Below are 6,000 nucleotides of genomic sequence, written 5' to 3'. Positions count from 1 at the left end.
TCGAATATTACACCTAAGAATTTCGTTTGCTTAACAACCGGAATGGGTACACCACAAAGAGACAGATTTGGATCGTCGTGTTGTTACCGAATTTGACAAAAATGCATACAAACTGTTTTTGTTTGTGAAAATTTAAAACTATTCTCGTTTAGCCAAATTTGTAGTCGATTCAAACATTGTTGTAGTTGTCTTTCGATAGTTTTCATATGCTTAGATCGATAGCATATGATGAAATAATCGACATAAAGAGCGCCCTCCATTGAAGGGTATATTGTTTTGGCAATATTTTTAATGTTAAGTCCAAAAAGTGTATCTGAAAGAATGCTGCCTTGTGGTACCTTCATTTCCTGCTGATGAACATTGGAAAGGGCCGTTCCATTCCGGAATTGAAATACTCTTTCTGATAGAAAATTTGAAATAAAAATTGGTAGATTACCTTTAATACCTATATCGTGCAGATCTTGCATTATTCCGTATTCCTACGTTGTGTCGTAAGCATTTTCCAAATCGAAGAAAACAGCAACCAAGTCCTCCTTCTTTAGAAAAGCCCTCAAAAACAATAACATTTTAATATCAATATACGCTTCAACAGAAATTCACCCGATTAAGGAGTTAGCCATGCTGAAACCTTGTATCGATTTTACAATAAAAATCTGAGTGCGTTCTAATTTAACAAGCTCTGATTTTGTTGTTTGCCATATTTCACATCCATATAAAACAGGAGGGTATACTTTAGACTTGACAATTTTTGCCACAGTTAACGGATTGAGAGTTCTGGGATGAGAGCCAGATTTTATAAGAACCATTGTGTCATATTTTAGCTTTTTTACAATCCATATCAGTCCTGTCATATGAGCAAAACTTGAAATTCAGTAAAACTCCAACATGTGTCATGTTTTCAACACCTCTTTTTCCGCAAAACTTGTTTCCTACAATTGATAAATACAACAATTTCACTTTTATTAACAGAAAATGAAAATCTCCATTTATATCTATAATTTTCGCACACTGAAACCATATGTTGTAATCCCGTACATGTGTTGCTAATTAAGCATATTTCATCAGCCTGTGTTGGGATGTTAACTTTAGAATTTACCATCATTGCACATTGATCTAATGATTCCACATCGTTAAGTTAGTCATTGATAAAGACCAAATACATTTTAGCAGATAATGATCCACCTTGTAAGATTCCCCGTTTCATATGTACAGGAGATGACAGATGACCTTTAAAAGTAACATGGCTAACGAAGCCAGTGTACATGCTCTTTAATATAGTCCAAATTTTACCTGTAAACCCAAGGTTATACAGCTTACAAAGCTCTGTCAAATGGCATCAGAGGCTTTATTGCTGCCCAGAAAAGCAACATATGAATTAGAATTGTGCTGCAAATTATAACTGACACATTCCTGAGGATTAAAAGAGGTACACAAGCTACACATGTTCTTCTAGCAGGCAGATTGTTGTCTAATAGGAAACGTATTAGTGTCTTACAAGGAATCCATTCTTTGAGCCAGAACTGACTCGAAAATTTTGAAGAAAACTGGTATCAAAGTTATACCTCTATACATGTAACTATTGGGGTCATTTCTGGGATTTCCCCTGGCTTTTATACAAGTAAAAATTATACCTGTTTTGCTAGCTTAAGGTATTTGTGCATTCTTCATAATGAAATTGAATAATTTACTGATGTAAGTGAGCAAATTATCTCCTCCATATCTAATATGTTCATTAACCAAATTATCACAACTCCAGCTTTGTTGCTTTCCATACAAACACGTCGTATTTCATCAACACTAAAATATCTGATAAAAACGTGTTTTTTTCTATGTGAATATCAGTTCGGATTTCACTAATCTTGAGTAACACATTTTGAGAAAATTGTCGTCAAATGACTCAAAAGAGTTATATCATTATGAAAATGTTTACTGAAGTGATCACCCCAGAGAAAAATTCTTAAAAAGTTTCTAAAAGAGTTCTTCGTCGACATCGCCACATTTATCGAGCTCAGTGAATTTTTCCTTCAAATACACATCAAATGCGCAACGAAGAAGTCGTCTAAATTTGGTTTTGATAGACTTGTAAATTCTAAACAAATTACTTTCGCCTCTTGGTCGACTCGATGCGATCCGAGTTGAAGTTTTGAAAACCATCTCACTATGGAGAAGTGATAATTCTTTGTTCCAGTATGGTTTTAAATATTTCTTAAAGGAACTTCTTTTTATCGACCTCTCTGCAGCCTTAAGTAAAGAAGATTGGATCTGACTGTAAAAAACTTCTACGTCATCTACTTCTGTATCATCTTCAGGTACACTTATATTATCTAGGAGTTCATTAACAGTGTAAAAGTCAATCGATCCATTTATTATTGCGTCTCACATTTAAATCTCACTAAAGCGGGGCTTAACGTTTTACTAGGTTTTATTTAGAAATATTCATAGTACATTCGGTTCATGATCATCTAAAACTTCACAATTGATAACCAAATCTAAACAAGAAGACTCGATCATAATATGATCAATAGTAGTATTGTGGCCTGTTGCAGGAAAATACGTGTACGTAGGACCTTTACACATCTATGAATTTGAATGACCTATCGTTCCCAACAAAGTGACACCGACTACCATGAATTTGGACATTCATATCTCCCAATATAATGATCTTTCCTTTTACGGAATATACAGAAGCTAAAGATTCCAGCATATCAATATGTCTCACAAAAACTATTGACCTGGCGGTTGCTGACATGCAAACAAAAAAAGATATATTCACTACCTGGCAACTGAATTTCAAGTCCTAATATTCTTAGACTTTCAACAATATATTCCTGTATTCTGAAGTGATCTCTAAACAATACACACACCTTTGATATCACACCTGTAGCGAAACGGGTTTAGTTCTTGAACTGGTTTAACAAAACAAGAATAGCCCGTGCCTCTAAATGAATCAAAAAGGGACAAGTTACATTCCCTGATCCAATGCTCTGAAATTCTACATATATCAATGCCATACTTCTCTAAAGAGGTCAGGAGGTACGGCATCCCAGCCATAATACCTTCGATGCTCCAACACATAAGCTTTGAATTATCTTGTGTCTTCATGTTGATTCTGGAAGGCACCTCGAGGTATCCACTCACGAACATTGACACTATCTGGCCAAAACGATGGATCTTCAATTAGGTTTATGAAAGTTCCATCATCAGTTACAATGAGTTGAGCCGATGAAGTACGTTTCCAAGAACGCGAGAAATACCGTACATAAGAATATTTGATAGAGTTCAGGACAGGTAATCGCGAAGTGCCTCAGCTGATGACTTTAACTTGTTTATGCCATGTATGTAGTATCTTCGGACTCGTCTCATTTTTTGTTGATGTGAATCCGACAAAACGAGAACTAGAGGATGTTGCCGACTGCGGTGCTTGAACAGCAACTTTCTCTATACTATATGAACCGCACACGGAAGAAGGAAAATGAACTGGAATCGGGACTTCAGTCTCTGTTTTAATTCCTTTATATTTTTCCTGCTCGTTTTGCACAGTTTCACTCTTATTCGACTTGAGGAGAGTCTTACCTCTTACTACATCAAAGATGACTGTTCTGAGGTTTAGAGGTACTCAGGTGTGGCGAAGAAAGGATGTGGAGGCGGTTGTGCGGGTTCCTGGTTTCTGTTTTGTTCTCCAGTTACGTTAGGAGTCATATGTCCTGAATGTCCCTCCTTTTCCTGTTTCATTTGTCTCTTGATATCGTTTACTTGTTTCTGAAATGCCACCATTGTCTGTTTACAACGTTCGCTGTTTTCTGTTGTCAATTCAAGACTTTTGTTCATTTCCATGACAACCTCTACACGGTTCTTAATTGTCTGAAGGACATATTTCAGTTTGTTTTTGAACCTTTCGATTCCGCTTGAGTGATCATCATTGAATCCCTGAGTAATTATCTCACAATTAGTTGTTTTTGCCAATGTCTCATCAATTCGCTCTTTAGAATTGCGCACGACTTTTAGAGTTTCTGACACACGCTTTTCCAGTTGATCACTCTTGACACTGAACCATGAAACTACTGGTTACATTAGCATGACAGCGGACTAAACTGACCTCATTTTACCACTTTCCAACTTGTAAATTACCATGTTGATAGTTGAAACAGCCTCGCCAATCTACGGCTAAACATTAAAGGGTCATGCTTCAGTTAGGACGACGTCTGGGATCGGACAGCAGTCGCGTGACACAACCCAGACAAGGGCAAAGGCTACCCAAAAATCATTATTATTTGACTCTACTGTATGTAATTCTTATTTGTATTGATAGGTACTATACATTTGTGTGTTGATCTTCTTAAAAAATCTTCGTGGGCTCAAATTTCGTCTGAAGTGTAATTTCTTTGACCCTGGAATTCGATCACGAATGGCTGTACACACACAATTATGCTACTGTCAATTTAAACAGAACTCGATGTTAAAAGATATCTAAGAATTATTTCTTTACTAATGTAAACAGTCAACAGTTTCATTGACATATCAATTCAAGTTCAGCGGTAACCATTGAAAGAGCGAAAATAAATCCCACGCAAATGAACTATTTTTCGGTATTGCCCTTCAAAACATCAAGAAAAACATGATAGAAATGTACAAAAAAATGAGCGGCGAATGTTACACCTGTGTAAGAATTTAGTTTAGTTTAGTTAGTAAAATTTAACCTTCAAACAACAACTGTGGACATAAGTGCAACTTCCCCTGCGCATTGGTCTGTAAGACTACCTCCCTGATGTGTTGTTCAGTAAGACTACCTCCACTGTGTGTTGGCCAGTAAGACTACCTCCACTGTGTGTTGGTCAGTAAGGCGACCTCCCCTGTGTGTTGGTCAGTAACACTACCACCACTGTGTGTTGGTCAGTAAGACTACCTCCATTGTTTGTGGGTCAGTAAGACTACCTCCCCTGTGTGTTGGTTGGTAAGACTACCTCCACTGTGCGTTGGTCAGTAAGACTACCTCCACTGTGTGTTGGTCAGTAAGACTACCTCCCTTGTGTGTTGGTCAGTAAGACTACCTCCACTGTGTGTTGGTCAGTAAGGCGACCTCCCCTGTGTGTTGGTCAGTAACACTACCACCACTGTGTGTTGGTCAGTAAGACTACCTCCATCGTTTGTTGGTCAGTAAGACTACCTCCCTTGTGTGTTGGTCAGTAAGACTACCTCCACTGTGTGTTGGTCAGTAAGACTACCTCCACTGTGTGTTGGTCAGTAAGACTACCTCCCTTGTGTGTTGGTCAGTAAGACTACCTCCCCTGTGTGTTGGTCAGTAAGACTACCTCCCCTGTGTGTTGGTCAGTAAGACTACCTCCACTGAGTTGGTCAGTAAGGCTACCTCCCTTGTGTGTTTGTCAGTAAGGCAGTAAGACTATCTCCCCTGTGTGTTGGTCATTAAGACTACCTCCCTTTTTGTGTTGTTGAATAAGACTACCTCCCGTGTGTGTTGGTCAGTAAGACTACCTCCATCGTGTGTTGGTCAGTAAGACTACCTCCCTTGTGTGTTGGTCAGTAAGACTATCTCCCCTGTGTGTTGGTCAGTAAGACTACCTCCTTGTGTGTTGGTCAGTAAGACTACCTCCACTGCGTTGGTCAGTAAGGCTACCTCCCTTGTGTGTTGGTCAGTAAGACTATCTCCCCTGTGTGTTGGTCATTAAGACTACCTCCCTTTTTGTGTTGTTGAATAAGACTACCTCCCGTGTGTGTTGGTCAGTAAGACTACCTCCACTGTGTATTGATCAGTAAGACTACCCCCACTGTGTATTGGTCAGTAACACTACCTCCCCTGTGTATTGGTCAGTAACACTATCTCCACTGTGTGTTGGTCAGTAAGACTACCTCCCTTGTGTGTTTGTCAGTAAGGCTACCTCCCTTGTGTGTTGGTCAGTAAGACTACCTCTATTGTTATCAGAAAGAATCTCTTTGATGTGTCATGTGTTATATTTTATAGATCACTAAAGTTGATACCTGAAG

Source organism: Ylistrum balloti, unplaced genomic scaffold, assembly GCF_031769215.1.
Source record: "Ylistrum balloti isolate Yb309-2 unplaced genomic scaffold, AGI_CSIRO_Ybal_v1 Utg370466, whole genome shotgun sequence".
In the NCBI taxonomy this organism is placed as follows: domain Eukaryota; kingdom Metazoa; phylum Mollusca; class Bivalvia; order Pectinida; family Pectinidae; genus Ylistrum; species Ylistrum balloti.
This window is presented reverse-complemented; position numbering follows the sequence as displayed.